Here is a 20,057-nt window from a genome sequence, read left to right as displayed (position 1 = left end):
TGGAGATAATCAAACTAGAAGAACGCCGAGAACAAGCTAAGAAAACCCATGCTCATCACCGAGCATTAATAAAATCCTCTCTTGACTCAAGCATAATAACCAGAAAAACCTTTCAGATGGGAGATTTAGTTTTGAAATGGGATAAGGCTCATGAAGAAAAGGGCAAACATACGAAATTTCAGAAGTTGTGGCTTGGTCCTTTTCAGATTGTAGAAGTCATAGGGCCATCGACATTTGTGTTGTAGGATTTGGCAGGTAGAAGAGATTCTTTGCCTGTGAATGGATAGATTCTTAAAATGTATTTTCCATAGAAGATCATTCTTCTATTTTTGTAGGATAGTTTTTTTTTTTTTTTTTTTTTTTTTTTTTCTTATAAATAAAACCGGTTGTAAATGATCATTGAAAAGGATTCATGAAAGAGCACACCAACTCTCTATCAGATTTTGATTTCACTTGTACAAATAGCAAAACTTTTCGAAAAATCTGACTTTTATTATTGACAAATAGAGTTAACTTTAACCTGGATTTGATATTAGTTTCAACCTCTCAAAAAACTTTGATGAGAACAACCTTTGGTAAAAAATTGTTTTATGCCAGCACAATGAAAGGTATCATCAATAATAAAATAAATATTCTCTGTAAAGTTGTTGTTTTCAAACTCTATTATTGTCGTCCAGAGCTTTCTTAAGGAAAAACAATGACTTCCTCCCTGCTAAAGGAAACCGCAACATTCAGAGAAACAATCCGAGAAAACACTATATCTCAAAGAATAAGAGGTCTCATTACGAGCCGACTTATCATGATCACAGATATTATAACTTGCTGACTTTGCTAATATTGTCTATCAAAATAGGGCAACGACTCAAAGATTGTTGTAATCAAAAGACAAGGGGTCTCATCACGAGCCAGCGTGTTCAGCAAAAGTGTAAATCAAGTGAATGACTATGTCATAATTTGGCCACCAAACCACGACATTGTTCTTTAGAGAATAAAAAAAAGAAAAAGTGTCAAAAAGGATTTTTATCTGAAATGTTGTAAATAACTTCAAGCAGGAAAACGGATCATTGCTAGATAACATGGTAACCCTGTCGAGGCTATGGACGCTTGTGGGCAGCAGAGGCTCTACCCATGACAAATGAGCATATTTTAAAGCCAGTACGCAGAGAAGACCTTATTTTATCTTTAAAAAGGACCGAGTAATTTCTGGTATGAATGCAAGAACTAAGCCTAAGGAAGCAGACAATTGGAATAAAAGAAAGGTTGAGAGAAAGTATCATTGACACGATAAGGGGTACTCTACTCTATCTATCCATAACAAAATTTAGACATATGAAAATTTTTCTGTTTCGGAAGTGGAATTGTCAATAGAAAAGCAGAGATAACTGGTTCTTCACAGTGAATCGCCATTGTTGTGGTCACCAACAACCCCCCTCTTTGTTTGGTATTAGCAATAACATCAAGCAAAGGGGGACCCTTAACAAAAAATCCCAAAAATATTTTTATCAAAATTTTTGTATTTAACTCCCTAAAAGCTATATCGCATCGCAAAGAGAGAGTGAAGCGTTTTCCTATGCGCATAAATAAGCTGCAAAGAAGCGATGCGACATTCATCGCATCGCATATTTTGAAAGCGCCCTTAAAAGAAAATCTAAGGAATCGCCGACGGCCGATATGCGACGTCGCATATCGCAATGTCAAAAAATCAGCACACATTGATCAAATGAAAATTGCGATCTTGCGATTTGCGATCCTACAATCTGCGATCTTGCAATCTGCGATCTGCGATGAATGAGACTATTAATTGTTGCGATGCGAATCGCAGAAAACCACTCATCGCAAAGTTTCTTTGGCATGATTTGTAAACCCAAAATTGAGCACGCACCTTAAGGAAAATTAATGATTGCATGCCTGAGTATCCAAAAATGATCGTGTTGCGTTTTTCAAAGAGTCAAGTCATTATGAGTGTCATGATTATGCATTCATTAGGACTTAAAGCTTTCATGTCAATCTTTTCGTCAATTCTCTTTTCCTTTGCGTGAACTGTAAGGCAGCAACTAATATAAATCTATATGCAGGAAACATCTAAGGAAAAGGGGAAAGCGCCAATACTAGAAGAACAGAGAGGAGATGCCTTCGCAGATGGATGTCGCATGCAGCAAGGCCACGGATTCCAGAGTATCACTCAACAGACACTGATGAAAATAGACTATCCAAGACTCAGAGTCAAAGGCGCACAAAAGCAGCATGTTTGCAAAAGATCTTGAAGCTTAGATTGGGTAAAGCAAAAAGAAAAACGCTGAAGAGGGAGGACGCTCCAGAAAAGCCTGGAACAAAGAACGGAAGCAATTTTCAATACGGAAGATTGTCCAGGCAACGAAATCCCTAACTCATTGAGTCATTCGCACGGCCAGAAACCAAAATAGCAACAACACAATCAGTTTGAAAGAAATCTGGGTTATACTAAGTATACACACAGCAAGTACACCCAGCCAGAGGAAGATTTTCAAAAATATCTTCTAGTTTGTCAGAAAGAGGTGCCAGCTTTTGTTATTTCTACTTTTATCGCTCGAGCAAAAGAAAAAGACAACCAGCCGACTCTTTCCAGGCGAACCTTGCATTGCTTACAGCACTAAGGAGCAGATACAGAAACGGTTAGAAATTAGATTCAATTTTTAGAAATAAATTTGTTTTAGTAAAAGGGCGGTCATTTGAAGCCGTTTCCTAAATTTGTGTAATTAAGATTAGTTAGTTAGTAGTATTTAACCCTTCTCATGGCATTTGGAGAAGGGTCCGGAAATTTGTCAAAAAACTTGTCCTCAGAGCATGCACTTTTGCACCCTCGGAGGGGGTTTTTGATGAATGGATGGATCGAGATTTATTTATGTTTGCATTTTAACGTCTGCTACTGATGTTGCACTTCTGTACTCTTAGTAGATGTTAGAAGTAAGTAGAGATAAATCGTTATTGCTTGAAGTTTGTGAGTGAAATCAGTCATAAATGGTACTTTTATCTCTTGATTAATTTCTGCTCATATTCTTAGAGTGATATACAGCTGAGTTGTTTATATGTTAATGTATGAATGTGTGGGTTATCATTTGGCACTTTTGTACGGTGGAGTAATTTGTTTGTGCTTGAAATATGAATAACTGATTATGCGATATGCTGTTCACAACCGTTTTGCCTAACTTCTTATGCAGAATGGTTTATCTTAATTGATTTATATTCTTATGATAGCTGAATGATCTTTATTACCAGTTGTTGTATGAAATATTTTTTAGATCGCATAATGAAAGAATTCTACCTCGGGTTAGTATAGATTAGATGTGCTGTTTTTGTTAGATTACAGTAGCATAGAGTCAGTTTAGAGTCTAGAATTAAATTAGCTTAAAATTACCTCTAGATTAGCATCATCAAAATCTACACACACACACACACACATCTTTTAGATTGGGAAGCTGGTCCCATTATCCCCAGTCGGACCCGCTACACCAAACGGGCAAGGAGCCGCCAACCAGGTTCCCGACCGGGTGGGTATCCCCCTTGTTTTTGACCCGATTTCGGGGCCCTCAACATGTGGGTAAACAATTTGCTGTTGAGGATATTGCTGATATGATTGAGGATATGGCGAGTATGGCTGATGATATTGTTGATATGGCTGCGAGTATGGTTGGTATGATTAAGGATATGAATGATATTGTTGAGAGTATTATTGAGATGGTCTCCATTGTTGAGATGGTCTCCATTGTTGTTGGGGGTAACTTTGGTGCTGCCATGGCATGGGTACATTCCATGAATTCTGAGCATACATCTGATCATGTACAGGAAATTGCAAATTCGGATTTGGGAACATACTTTGAGGTGCCGGCTTTGGCTGCCATGGACTCTTTTCACCCTTGTAATACACATTTCCATATCTGCATTAGCTGCCACATTACAATTCTGCAAAACCTTGACTTTAGAGCAATGAAATATATCATGATTTTCAGTACAAAAGGCACAAACTTGAATGTTTTCTAATGGGCAGTCTTTTAAGGCATGTTTCTGCCGGCATTTTGGGCAAAAGATAGCCATCATCTGATCTTCCTCTTCTTGTCTCTTCTTAGCTTTTAAAGTGTCAATTTGAGTTCCTAAGGTACTTAACAGATCAGTTTTGAATTCCTCTAACAGGTTCCCTATTTCAGCCCTTGTGACAGTTGCTGAAGCAGATTTTGTGGCTTTGGATGATATGGTTCTTTTTCCAATTTTGGCTTTGCTCCTAGAATACTTTTCACATAACTCAACAATTTCTTCAAAAGGTAAATTAGAAATATCACCTTTTCCCATCAAGTTAAGATCATCTAAGTATTCCTCTCGAATGCCTTTCAAGAATATTGTTCGAATCAAATCAAGAGGCATGGTTCGGTGTTTTGATTTTTGTAAGTTGTAAACAAACCGTTCTAAGTATTCCTCTAAATTTTCATCCTCTTGTTGGTTCATCCTAAAGATATCATCTTTGGAATATTTCGATCTACAATAAGGTTGGTATTTCTTTAGGAATATTCTTCTCATGCCATCCCAATCAGTTATCGCATGTTCACCAAGCCTCATGAACCATCTTAATGCTGATGCTTTTAATGTTGTTGGGAAGTGTCTAAGCCTATGGGCATCATCTGTGTAACCATATGTTCGACATACAATGTCAAACTCAAACAAGAATGAATCTGGGTCTTTTGAAGCCATGCCATAAAAGTTTGGTAGCACAGATGGAGGTTTGTTTTTCATTTTTATTTCATCATCTTCTTGTGGTTCTTAAATAGGAAATTTAAAGGTTGACTCTTCCTCGTCTCTTCGACCTCGATTTGGTACTGATCCATCTCCTTCCTTAGCCATTTTGATAGGTTCCTCTGTTCCTTGTTCAGTGTCACTTGTTTCAAAGAGAAGATTAAAGAAAGATTGTTGAGTCACTGTGCTACTTTCTCCTTGTATAGAGGATCCAGGGAAGTGTTTCTTCTGTGATTTGTGTGCTAATAGAATTTGGCTCTCGATGAGTGTGATTCTTTGCCCTGATTTTTGTTTATCCTCTAATTCTCGTATGGTGACTTCCTCAGCAGGTGTGGTGTGTTCAATGTCTCCTAAAGGGTTTGCTCCTGATGGTAGGTTGGTTTTTGGATGGGGGGTTTTTATGAATCTACCTTTATTATCTCTAGATCTAGGCATAAGTAAACATGAATTCTAAATCTATGTTTTTGCTTGTTTTTGTTTATTAAATTTTTTTTCGAAATCCTCTAACTACGCCTCCCCGGTAATGATGCCAAAATGTAGTGACAAAACTAGGGTGCTAGATTAGGCTAAATTTATTATCGACCAGGGTAAGTAAACTTCGAGGCATGCATCTAAAATATATAGACATAAAGGATTCCTAACTAAGTGTTCATTGTGGTAGGTTACAGTACTTCTTTATGGAAGGTAAAGATATGTTCCCTATCACTTTAACACTCAGGTCACTCAACTCAGCTAACTGTCCTAAAGACACTGTGTATTGCTAGACCAAGATTTTAATCCCCTTACAAGGATGCTATGCGTAAAAGCCCTGTCTAGTTAACACTCAGCATTTAACACTCAACATTCATGAAAGATCAAAAGCATACTACAAATTTAAATACATGCAAACAGAGTCTATGAAGATGCTTTAAAAATATAATGATGGATCAGATCTCTTACGAGATACGGTTCAATTATCTTAACGATAAATCCTTTAAGCTATCACCATAAACACCATTCATAAGGATTGCTAACCAAATCAACGAAATCATAAGCATAACTCTAATGACTATGCATGCTATTCAATATTCAAAAGCTGCTAATGAAATGAAAATGACATTATACCCGTCCACGCAGGGCCCGTCCGTGTTTCAATGGTATACTGGAATACGCTCAAGCAACTAAGGTATTAATGCATGAACAATGTTATAATGAAACCGTGACTGTAATCGAGTTCTGGTATTAAGTTCTGAAGATCATACAAAAGCTCTGTTTTTAAAATGATATACAGAGATCAACAACCATGTAACTGTCACCATATTCATGTTTTTAAAAACAACTAATACTCGGCTTTCATTTGGATTGAATGTACATTCACTATGCAGCTATTTCCGATTTTACTATGGAATGATTTTTGGGTCATTTCCATTCTAAACCGATTTCCAAAAAGAAACAAAACGAAATTGGTTTGGGGAAACTTATGGTTGTTGCTGCGTTTGTCACCAAAAAGGATGGGGCTTTGAACAGCATTGACCGCATAACAAGGAGTGTTGGATTCGTTGTAGGATCGATGTTTCTCCATGCTTGTACATTCTAGTTTTCGTTCATACCCCTTGCTTTAGCTTGCCTATCATGCCACGTGTCAGATGATGAACCATTTACAGGATGTTGTAACTTCCTGTAACTTTTTTATTAAAAACTCCTAATTTCTAACATAAAAACTCATAAATTAACTTTAATGCAAACTAACAACTATGATACTGTTAACTAATCAATTTCAAGGAACATAAGGGATCTATGGAGGAAAAAGGTAGGCAAATGATGATGTTTTTAAAAGGAAAAGATGGTAATGGAATGGTACCAACAGTGCCTGTGCGCTCAATGGTGACATCTTGCTGAAGCGAACTCTTGTCTTCGTTGCATCCGGGTGCACTGATATGGCTCCTCCGTCCAAATCATCTGATAACATTTTCATGGTCGTCTTGGGTGTGATCGAACCAGCAACAAGTTGATGCATAGTGTCTACGCTGATCTCCAAGCATGTGCTAGTGGCCGTGCGCATCAACTTGTCAAAATACACATACAACTCCATCGTACTTGCTTCTTATCTTTGCCTCGAAGAGTGTGCCAAATGGGTGGGATCACATGCATGCGCACAATGACATGCATGCTGCTACATTCCCTTGCATGCAGTTAATCACACGGCTCACCTTGTCTGGTCCGTGCCAGCTACTGGGATGGATCTATAACTTGTACCGGCGCAATTTCATCCCTCTGTGCATGTTGTGCCCCCTGTTGTACCTGTTCCTGCTGCAACTCATTCTCTCATCTGTGCAGCTCTTGTTCTTCCTTCAGTTGTTGCTTCAACACATGCAAATCCTTCTCTATTCCTTTCTCTACCTTTGCGCGATCTCCATGTCATGCCATCACCTCATAACCTCAATATCCAAAGCTTCTTTCGTCAAGAATGGATTTTCTTTGAACTTGAAGCTTGGCTCTACCTCTATGCTGTCAACAACCTCCCTCGTGCATTCATCGTGTGTAGGCATGCAGCCTTCTGTTGCTGCTGATGGTGTTGCTTGCTGTGGTGTCATTGCATTCATCTTGATATCCTTGTCCATAAACAATTTGATGTCTTCGTGGATAGGTAATTTCATAGACACTTGATCGACTGCATCCCCAGTTGCACTCTTAACGGTGTCTTTGACTCTTCTCTCTTGGAAGTCGTTGTACTTATGTTGTTGGGAGGTAGACGAACACCAGCGATGCCTGGAGACATAGCAACGCTCATGGCAACAAATATATTAGTAGAAAACCAAAACAAGCTTGAGGACTTATTTGCAACATACCTATGTGATTGATTGTGAAGGTTGCACAATTTCCACAGGGATGTCAGTAGACTGACAGCCAAAACTGCACAAGGCACATTCCAGGCTATGGGGAGGCTAACTAGCAGTTGGAACTGTGCAATGCACAGTCCAACCTAGCCCATAGAGGACTGAAACTATGCAATGCATAGCTTCAGTCAGTAGTGACATGCAACCAACAAATGACATTGTGTAGTTTCTAGGGCCAGCGGGACACTGCCTTTAAGAATATCACAATGCAAGTCTGGATTTTAGTGTTGGGCCAGACTTGCACAATTTTTAAGAGGAAGGAAGAGCCTTCGCTTCCAAAAATGTGCAGTGCTAGTCGAGAAGGCACAATCTGGGCCAAGGTGACCGAGACCGGCCGAAGGGTGACTCAAAATATGAGAAGTCTAAATGCATTATGGGATGAGTGCAAACAAGAGTGAATGAGAATACATGCAAACAACAAGTACAAGATTCATAAAATGGGAAAGCATACATGTGTGTGAAGCGAGTCGCTGCAATGGAGACCGTCCATGTAAAAACAATGTCATACATGCGACAATAGCAAGATGTAGATGAAAATGGAAACACTGCTTCTACAAGCTAACATACATTAAAACGACAACAATCGTTCACTAAAATCAAGCAGACAACACTCACAGAAAGCGAAATAGAGAAAGCGACAAAAACGCAGTGCGAAACATGAGAAGCGGTCTTACCTCGAGACAGCTGAGATGAATGTGCCGATGAATCCTAGATTCAATGTGGGATGTCAGAACTGTAAGGTCGATGTGAGGAATGAGCTTTGCAGCATCCAATTGATAAGTTTTGATAAAATCAAGGTTGTGACATGCATGCCACAAATCTAGGAAAAGTGAAACTTGGCGGGAAGTTTTTGAAATGATCCTTACATGTAACCTCTAGTTTCTAAAAATAGATCCCTGAATCAAGGGATTCCTTTGCATGTTGCCTTGGGAGAAGCAAACATTGCATGAAAATCGGTTTTGCTCGGTCCTAGAGGGAACCAGTCAAACTCAAGTCACATGGATTGGTTTTCGAGCCTAGGATGAAAACCTGTGGAGTTTCTGAGCTGAGAAGAGATGGTTGTCCCAAAGGGATTGCGCAAATTTTGAGAGGAACAGGTGACTGTGTCCCAGGATTGCAATTTCTAGGTTGAGCAGCTGTCCTGGGTCAGAACTCACAATTTTCTCAAGGAAGCTTGTCTTACTGTATTATGCAATTTCTGAGCCCAACAGACTATCTAGCTGGATTTGCGCAATTTTTGCTAGCTACTAGGCTAGCTATCCTAGAGGGATTGCACAATTTCTAGGAGCAGCAGGTGACTTCTACCTAGAACTGCACAATTTCTGCGGTGAGTGGTGTCCTGGGATGAATTACGCAATTTTTGAGAGGAAGATTGTTAGGAAGAATTGCGCAATTCTGGAGCTCATCTGGGTGTCCAGCCAGGTTTACGCAATTTCTAGAGGGAAAGTTGGTTCCCCTTTAGAATTTCACATTTCCTAGAGGGAGCTACTCAACCATCAATTGACAGTAAGTCCGAAAAGCATCCTGTGAAGGGGGTGGAACAAACTTGCATGCACAGGATGACAAGACTCTATGAAATAGTTGAAGCCGATGTGCTTGACAGTGCAACACATGCCGCTAAGGATGGTCAATAAGGAAGCTCCAAAACGAAGCTAAGGAAAAAATTTGGAGGGTGGTTGTAGCCGCTATAACACTTGGTGACACATAAGTAGATCTCCATCTCTCTAAATGGACCTTGTTCATGAAAATAAAGTCTAACAGCTCTAGATGTATTGTTTAGTTCTCTAGTCATCTTGGTTTCCATACTTTCTTGATTATAAGATGTAGCACCTGCCAAACCCTTGGTCGGTCGGCGCACATTCTAAGCCAAGCCAACATAGTTGTTTCAATTAGGGATGAGGGGTATATTGGTGCACAAGTAGTATAGTCGTTAGAGTTTTAGTTTCATATTTATTTTTGTTGTTTTAGGGAAAACTAGTGTCGATCAGAACTACTAGTCCCACTAAGACGGGTAGCTATCTTAGAAAAAAACAATGAAATCTTTTCAAGAGTTCATTTAAGTTTGATAGATGGAAGAGACGAAAAGAAGACCAACCTGGATCTTTCGCTTTGATCCTAGCTTGATTTCTCCTTTCTTTGATAGAATTTGCAACTCCTCACCTACTTGTCCCGCTTCAAAGAGTACCTATACAGTCAAAGTAACAGTAAACTATCAAAGCATCTCTATCTAAAACATCATAAACAATGCGGAATCAGAAACACATTGACCATACGATTGCATTTATAAACAAAAAGATTCACAAATATGAGATCATATGGAGGAAAAATCAAAGAGCTTTATTAATAGTAATGTAAGAGAGGATTACAACCTAGCTATCTGATCCAGCATCATCCTCCCAGTTATAGAAGCCATCTTCACCTCATGAACAAGAAAATCACCCAACAATGCAGTGTCTCTTCTCACCAAACCAACAGCACTTCCTTACAAAATACAAAATTCCAACCTCTAGATCTCTCAGATGAGGGATCCATTTATAGATGTCTTGCAAGGGTGTGAGTCAACTCTAGGTTTTTGATTAGTGTCATTCCGTTGATATTTCTTGGTTCCACTTGGAGATTTCATGATCTCTTACTCATCCCTGGGTGAATTCAGAGAGGCAAGTGTCACAGGAGAAGTTTCTAGAAGATTCCATGATCATCCACCTTGTGAACTTTCTTTGCCATTTGTATATTCTCACTCATCGCAGCCCACAGAAGGCGATCTGGGTATGCATCGGACCTAGCCAATTAGGTAATCAGTATGCATTGCACCTTTCCCATGGAGCAGTCTGTATGGTCTAGTTTTGGCCAGTTCTGAGAAATGATGTAATCAGTTGACCATGATCCTTTAGGGTGTGAAACAACACTTTTAGGGACTCAAGGAGCCCTTAGTTTATGGACATATGAGTTTGGGGTTGCAGTGCGCAAATATGTCTATAACAGCTGCCCCCTAAAGCATGAGGTCATAAATCTTCTGATGTCGGGTAAAATGCTTTATTCATGAGGATCCAAGGTATTCGAACTGGAAGGTGACCTGTATAAGATACAATACAATACATCATCATCATATTATTTTCATGATCTAGCTGAGGTGGGCATTCCCATGCTCAGCATTATAGATCCATTTTCATGTATATAGGACAGAAAATCGTTTGTTGTTGCAGACTGGTGATTCTTCGCATGAAGAGTCATCTTCCTTGGCTTAGATTACTATCTATGTAGCTTCTATGCACAATTGATGTCTTTATTTTCCTGAATATATAGTAGCCTGGATGGATGAAACTATATCCAAGGTCTTCAAAACTTGTCCAATCTTCTCCCAATGTACAAGTCGATGCATGTGAAAGGATGTCCTGAGGTCGAACATGGAAAGACATCGCCTGATTACCAACCAATGGTGTAAGCTGTTAACAAATGCGAGAGGAGTCACCGATAATGATGATGACCCTCGAGGTACTACAGTACAATTCATGTGGTGTGAATATATGAGTTGATGTCAAACACCATGCAAAGTCTTTCGGTCGAAGGTCATTGATGTAAACCTGTCGCCGAAAGTGAGAAACTTGCCATTGAGGCATGCAAGCTTCAAAGTACTGAAAGGGTTGTTTTTAAGTCAACTTCTTGGATAATGAGCTGATGTCGACAAGAAGTGACCTGTCATAGGAGGGCCTTGATGTATCCCACATCTACAACATGAAATAGAGCAAATGATTTTTGTGGAGGTTGTGGAGTACCAAGGAAGGTATGTTTCGATGGTCATTTTGGTATCTTTTCATCAGAACTCAAAAGCCTTTTGCATGAGAAATATAGATAATGATAAGAATTTATAACGCAACACAAGAGATTAATGAAAAGCACTGATAGTCGTCATTTCTATGTGCAGGAGGGAGGAAATACGGGAGGTGGCCATTCCAAAAGTGAAGACAAGGATGAGCTAACTGCTGTCCCTTTGACAGAAGACCGGAAACGAACTAGATCACAACGAATCAACCCAGGAAAGGACGCGGAGATACCAGCACGAAACAGGAAAGGGAAGAAGTAACACAGTATTAATGATTCTGCGAATCCCTCAGGATCTGAGATCCTGAGGGATCACTATTTTACCTATTTTCTGTACCTAGATATCTCCGCCATCTTCCCTATAAAAGGGGTAGCATTGTTGGCTTCAGGGAGGATCTTTTTGGGGTGTAATTTCTTTTAAGGAAGATTAGGACTATGATCTTTATGTTCGGTTGAAGACTTGAGTTCCTGTAATTTTATTGCATGCTTTAATACAGACTTGTTCACTCTTTTATCTTTGAGCCTGGATCTATCTTAAGCGGTGTACCCCTGGAGGCTAAGGGCCCGGCCCTGGAGGACACTTGCTCTTGTATTATTATGTGTGGTTTCCGTGTGGTTTGTTCATAGACGTACTCTGGTAATCTGCTGTGTTTTGAGAATATTCTATTACATGCTCTGTTGTGATTAAGTCATTTCGTGTTCTTGAACTTTATATCGATGCTATGTTATTTTACCAATTCTTTAAGCATTGATTAATCCCTACAGGACACTGTTACTTTATTACAGAATTCTTGACGATTGTGTTTTGCATTATAACAAGTCATCTGGAAAGATCTGTTTTACATGGGTATCGAATGTGACTATTCTTTATTATGAGATACAGTCATATGTGTTTTAACAGAAGCAGATTAAGTATGGTGTGTTTCTAAGGTTCTATAGTATTGTTCCATCATATAAGATTGAGGGATTGGTGTTTTGATTGGCATGGTTAAATAGAGTTGCAGCTTAAAGAACTCAGTTATTACTTATTTCGATTACTGTTCTATTCTTGAACTGTTGTTCCATTTACCTGCTGTTCCATTTATTTTTTGTTCCATTTACTTGTTGTTCCATTTATTTGTTGTTCCATTTATTTGCTGTTCCATTTCCAGATTGCTAATTTGCTGAAGACGGACTTAGGCTGTAGAGGACCCTAGCATCTGCTACTTGGTCCCCAGACCTTTGATCTGCTCCCATCAGCTATGAAAGGGATGTGTTATTACTACCAATCCCTTGGCTGATGTGATGTTCCATTTCATTATCACTTCTTTTATCTGTTGTTTCATTTCTAATCATTAAGAACGATCCTAGGCTGTAGCGAGCCCAGCATCTGCTATTTGGCTCCCAGACCTCTGATCTATTCTCATCAGTTATGAAAAGGATGGTTTATTGATACCGAACCTTTGGCTGATGCAATACTTGGTGTGATTTAGTCCTTTGAAGTAGTTAAGTTGTAGACTTGCATTAGTTTACTTTCGTAGTCGTAAATAGATGTACTACAAGCATTACTCTGGCAAATGCTAGCCTCACACTGAGACACCCTTTGAAATAACCAGACGATCCCGGATTGACATATTAATGTGAGGTAACTAGAGGTGAAAGAGACCCTTTTTATAGCTCTACATTTTGGCGCCGTTGCCGGGGAAGGAGTGTAGCCATTTGTCTTTCTCAGAGTAGTGTACGAACCTGCTAGGGAAGAATTGGGTTTTGAAAACGGAAGGTAAGAACCTACGTGCGGAGCATGTAAAAGCCCTGCTCCTTTGCCCGCTTTCCTGCAGATTTGCTGTTATCTGCTTAAAATTTAGTAGTTAAATTGAGTGCATGACTAAGTAGAAAAAGCTAGAGAAAAATCCCAAACCGTTACCGAAACCAGAAAAAGCTAAGGGACCGGTGACCCTTGGTCGATCGACATACATAGAAGAAATCTATAAGAAAGCCGAATCTCAGCCTTCAGTAGGACCCAGGAAAGTTACTTCCAAACAACCTACTAGTTCCCTTCAGGCCTCAGGCTCACCATCTGAAGCCTTTGCTGAGGTGCATAGTCAGACTGACGAACAAGACTTTCAAGAAATTGATAATTCTATTCCAGAATGACTGCAGGAAGGGAATCTAAGCAATCTTTGTGAAGGAGAAGGAGAAACAGGGGAAATTCGGGAGCCAAGATCTCCTCCGAGGATAATTCAGCCATTAAATAGCCCAGACAAGGGGAGCGCGGTAAAAATTATTATTGAAGACACCCTATTTCCTCAGACAAAAATTCCAGATAGAGGAAGTGCTATTAAAACTGTTCCTGTTGAAAATATTCCTCCTCAACCTAGGAATACCCTCTTAGATCTTTCGGAAGGTTATTGGCATATATTTGACCCAATGGCTCAAAATCTGCCAAACACCCAAACCTCTACATTACAATACCCCATAGTGGATTCCGCAGAAAATGCTCCTATGAAAGCAATCCCCCTTCAACACATTCCTACATTTCACGGACTTACATCAGAGGAACCTGATGCATTCTTATTTGAATTTGATGTGCTATGCAGGGGATATGATTACACCACTGACCCCCAGAAATTAAAATTGTCCCCTCCACTTTGAAAGGGGCAGCTTTAAGATGGTTTATTGGTTTAGGTGGTGGAGTTATAAATAACTGGGAACAAATGAAAGAATCTTTCCTAAAGAAATATCAAGATTACTGTAGGTCTAGAGAACTGAAAGATGAAATATTTCAGATGATAGCTAGACCAAATGAAACATTAGAAGAATACGTGGAACGTTTCCAGTATAATCTGCAAAGATCCCCTTATGCATCGTTGCCTTTGCCTGATAACGTGTTGAAAACAGCATTAATAAGGGGCATGAAAGAACAATGGATTGAAACATTAAACATTATGGGAAAGGGGATATATATCAGGAAAGTTTTACTGACATAATTGATTTATGTATCAGGAGTTCGAGAGGCAGTACACGAATCAAACCAACAGAACATGATCGATTTGCACGGGAAAATAAAATTTCATGAGAAGGAGTAACACATGTGGAAATTGGGAATTTACTTGAAAATTTTAAAACTGATATACTAGGAACGCTGACTACACAATTGGACGTTTTGCAGGCTAAGAAGAAACAAATGGAGGCAGAACAGAATTTAGCGATTTTCTGCCCCAGATGCAGGAAGAAGCATAGCCATAAGGAATGCCCTCTAGATACAGTTCAGACATGCGCCATTTGCACAAGGGATCACTCTACAGAAAGTTGTCCCTCATTACCTGGACTGAAAGCGGAATATAAGGAAGCGGAAGAAGAACTAGAAGCAGTGTATCTACTTAACCAGCGTCGTCAGTGGCAGCCGCGACAAACTGGTATGTTTTCAGACCCAGCTTCTTCTTTTCAGTATCCGCAATACAATACTCAATAGTATAATACATGGCAAAGTCAGTTTCAACCCCCATTTCCAAATTGGTCATCACAGTCATACCCTTCTGCAAACCCATGGCTAAATCAGACAAGCCAATCTGGCTGGTCGAATCCTCCTTATCCCCCACCATACTGGCAAAACAACCCTTATCCACCACAATGGACTCCCCCCACTTCACAAAGTTCAAGCTGACAGAATAACTGGCAGAGACCAACAAAACAGCCAGTAGGAAACATTCCTTTCCCTCAACCTACACTACCAGCTTTACAGCAAAACCCCCAATCTAATCTCAGACCCCAACTCCCAACCCAGCCCAATCCCAATCCAAATAACAGACCGGTCCAAGCACTCCAAATTTTAGAAACACCAGAAGAAGGACCCGATCTGAGGGAGTGCAATGATCTGCAGTTAAGATCTGGGTGTATCATTCAAACAGAGGGAAATGAAACAGTTCAGATTGAAGATCAGTTACCTAGAGAACAGCTGTCACAAGAAGAGGATGAAAACAGGCAACAAACTCAGAATCAAGCAACTACATCCTCTCCCCCGTTCCCAGAACGTTTAGTCATACCTCGACCTATACAGCAACCTGATTTTGACATTTTGGGAGAATTACAAAATTTGTACATAAAAATCCCGTTCCTTCAGGCCATTCAGGACATCCCAATAGACGATAAAACTATTAAGGAACTGTGCATAAAAAGACCAAGAAGGAATGTAATAGATAATCCAAGAGTTCAAGTAGTCGGCACTTTATCTGACCTATTATCAGGAAAGGAAACACCTATTAAGTATGAAGACCTAGGAAACCCAATAGTAACTGTTCAAATTTATGGCCAAACCTTAACCAATGCCTTAGTTGATCTTGGAGCTGCAATCAATATATTGAACACCTCCACTTGCCAAAAGTTAGGAATTACATCTGCAGAACCTACTTCAACTTTGCTGGAATTGGCTGATCGATCTGTGGTCAGGCCAGAAGGCATATTGCATGATGTTATGGTCTCAGTTGATTCCTGGGAATACCCAACTGATTTTCTGATAATAAATCCTAAAACCCGAGCAGATGGACATCCATTGATCTTTGGAAGGCCTTGGATCGCTACCGCTGATGCCTACATCGGTTGTCAGCAAGGAAACACGATCATAACTAAGGGGGCAGATATTAAGAACTTAGTACTATATCCCCCAGCGCAGCCAAGCATCACAATAGTCAAAACTAATAGGCACCCTCTATCATATCTTACTGACAACATTAGATCTCCATTAACTATACAAGAAGCGCTAGAGTTCAAAAATCAAACAGAAGATGATGCCATCAGTAATTTTATTAGTCAAACTGAACTCACATCTCGTACCCAGTGTCATATGATAAAAGCAGCATTTGATAATGAAGTAGAGGAGGAACCTCTGAAAGATGTGCATGACCATACAATCCCTGTCACGTCAGTTGCACATAGTAAAATAGTGGAAATCGAACCTGGGAAGACCTTAAACATTAACGCCAACCTTACACCGGAACAAGAAACAAAACTCATCCATGTTTTAACAAAATATAAAAATGCATTTACATGGGATTACCCCGATATGAAAGGAATTGATCCTCAATTGTGTACACACCACATCTACATAGAGAATGATGCAAAACCTGTTAGCCAACCTCAGAGAAGATTAAATCCTCATCTAAAAGAGGTAGTAAAAGCTGAGCTCCAAAAACTTTTAGATGTTAACTTTATCTACCCTATCTCTGATAGTAAGTGGGTCTCCCCGCTTGTGGTGGTACCGAAAAAGAATGGGAAGTGGAGAATCTGCGTGGACTATAGAGAACTAAATAAGGCAACTCAGAAAGATCACTTTCCTGTCCCATTCATCGATCAAGTATTGGACACTTTGGCAGGCAAGAAATTCTTTTCTTTTCTTGATGGCTTCAGTGGGTATAACCAAATACAGATTGCCCCTGAAGATCAGGATAAAACTACTTTTACTTGTCCTTGGGGAACATTTGCCTACCAAGTTTTACCTTTTGGTTTATGCAATGCCCCTGCCACATTCCAAAGGGCTATTCTTAGCATATTTGCAGATCTAATAAATGAAGGATTGGAAGTATATATGGATGATTTCACTCCATACGGAGAAGAGTTTGATCCAGCATTGGAAACACTAGAAAATGTCCTACAACGCTGTATAGCTACCAGGCTTTGTCTAAGCCACTAAAAGTGCTACATGATGATGACAGAAGGACTTATTCTAGGGCACTATATTTCAGCAGCCGGCATACAGGTAGACCCAGCCAAAATCCAAATACTTTTGCTTATTCCTACTCCTACTACTCAAACAGAGGTACGTAGCTTTCTTGGATTCTTTGGTTATTACAGAATATTTATAGAACATTATTCACGTATTGCTGCACCATTGTATGCACTAACTGGTAATATTGATTTCCTTTGGATAGAGAAATGTGAACGTGCTTTCAATGACCTGAAAAAGCTTGTATCTACAGCCCCAGTCCTTCGCGGACCAAACTGGGATTTGCCATTTCAGATATCATCCGATGCCTCAGATACAGCCATTGGAGCGGTCCTTGGTCAGGAGGAGGATAGAAAACCATACGCCATTTATTACATTAGCAAAAATCTATCCCCTGCTGAATTAAATTATACTGTAACTGAAAAGGAATTTCTAGCTGTTATACATGCTATCGATAATTTCAGACATTACATCAATGGATATCCCGTTATCTTGTACACAGATCATTCTTCTATAAAGTATCTAGCAAATAAACCTGTCACAAATGGCAGAATAACCAGATGGCTGATTTTATTGCAGGAGTTTGACATTACAATAAAGGATCGACGTGGCAAATAAAACCCGGTAGTCGATTTCCTCTCAAGAATGCCAAAACCAGTCGATGCAGCAGCAGTTGAAGATCAGTTTCCAGATGAGCATCTATTTTCTATTGTTGTTCAAACACCCTAGTATGCTGATGTCGCCAATTACCTAGCAGTAGGTAAGTTACCAAAACATCTAACCCCTAATGAGCGAAAACAGATTGTCCAGCGAAGTACCAGATTTTCCTGGATTGGAGGCTATTTTTTTCACACAGGGGCAAACATGCAAATCAGGAGGTGCGTTCGACAAGATGAAATCTTTGATATATTGAAAGCATGCCATGACCAACCATGTGGTGGACATTTTGCTGATCGCAGGACTGCACATAAAGTATTACATACAGGGTATTATTGGCCCACAATTTTTAAAGATGCAAAGAAATTTGTCCAAGCATGTGATAGTTGCCAGAGGGCGGGACGCCCTAGTCACTCAGATGAGATGCCCTTGAAACCACAGCTAGTCATCGAACCATTTGAGTGATGGGCCCTTGATTTTGTGGGGCCAATCAACCCACCATCAAACTAGAAAACATACATTCTAGTGGCAACAGAATATGTCACTAAATGGGTTGAAGCGGATGCCTTGCCCAGGGCTACAGAAGAATCTGTTATACAGTTCCTGCTCCATCTATTTGTGCGCTATGGCCTCCCTAGATAGATAATCACAGATGGAGGGCCACAATTTGTTGGAAACAAAATAGTGGCAACACTCAACAATTATCATGTTCAGCATAAAATGACCACCCCATATCACCCACAGGCAAATGGGCAAGTAGAAAGCAACAACAAGATAATAGAAACAATTCTAACCAAAACAGTTGCATCACATAGACGCGATTGGGCTGCCAGACTACCAGAAGCACTGTGGGCTTATAAAAAAACATGGAGAAGCACCACTGGCCACTCACCTTACCAGCTTATGTTTGGAAAAAAACTTATCTTTCCTATAGAATTTGAAATCCAGACATTACGAACAGCACAAGAAGTAGGGTTAGACTTAACCGAGGCGCAAACTAATCGATTGCAACAGATTAATGAGCTGGATGAAATTAGACTCTCTGCACTTCAACATACTGCCCTGATACAGCAGCAAAGAGCTAAGTGGCATGATGCTCTCATCAAAAACAAAGTCTTCCATGAAGGAGACTGGGCTCTTTTATATGACTCTAGATTTCAGGACTTCCCCGGGAAACTCCAGACTCGTTGGTTGGGACCATATGAAATTCAGAAAGTACATGACAATGGTACCCTCACACTAATTACTATTGATGGTTCTAGGTATACCTTTAAGGCAAACGGCCATCGAGTCCGTCTCTATCGCAAACCACTTACTCGGGAGTCCTTTTGCCAGCAATTACGCCAAGATTCAGATATGGAGATCTTACGGGAGGAAGACAAGTCTCCTCCACCTGTAACTCACTAAGAAGTTTACTTTTCTTTACAATTTGTATATAATTCTTTGAATTGTTTTTGTACATACTTTTTACAGCATGTTGTGATTTTTGCTGTTCATTTTTCAAAAGGAACAACACTTGTAATTTTTGTTGTTCCTTTTTCAAAAGGAACAACACTTGTGATTTTTTTGCTGTTCCTTTTTCAAAAGGAACAGCACTTGTGATTTTTGCTATTCCTTGTTCAAAAGGAACAACACTTGTGATTTTTGTTGTTCCTTTTTCAAAAGGAACAGCACTTGTGATTTTTGTTGTTCCTTTTTCAAAAGGAACAACACTTGTGATTTTTGTTGTTCCTTTTTCAAAAGGAACAGCACTTGTGATTTTTTTGCTGTTCCTTTTTCAAAAGGAACAACACTTGTGATTTTTTCTATTCCTTTTTCAAAAGGAACAACACTTGTGATTTTTGCTGTTCCTTTTTCAAAATGGACAACATTTCTGATTTTTGTTGTTCCTTTTCTAAAAATGAACAACACTTGAGTGTTTTTGCTGTTCCTTTCTAAAAAATAACAGCATTTGTGTGTTTTTGCTGTCTCCGAAAGAAACAACACGGTTTGATTTCTGTCGGTCTTTTTCCAAAGGAACGGCATTTGTTTGATTTTATTGAACTGCACCATTGATTTCCACTGCTCCTTTCTCTAAACGAACAACCGTTGTTGTATCTTTCCTTGAAACTGCACTACTCATATGATTTAAAACAACTTGTTCCTTCTCAAGGATGCAGAGTGCTAATGGTCTTTAGAATACAGCTATCTACTTATGTGATGGAAACAAAAGCACAGTATACGGAAATCGGTAAATCATAAATCGC

The sequence above is a fragment of the Pinus tabuliformis genome, chromosome 6, assembly GCF_031772625.1.
Source record: "Pinus tabuliformis cultivar Carrire ecotype Pingquan chromosome 6, CPIR1, whole genome shotgun sequence".
Classification (NCBI taxonomy): Eukaryota; Viridiplantae; Streptophyta; class Pinopsida; order Pinales; family Pinaceae; genus Pinus; species Pinus tabuliformis.
Note: the sequence above shows the minus strand (reverse complement) of the source record.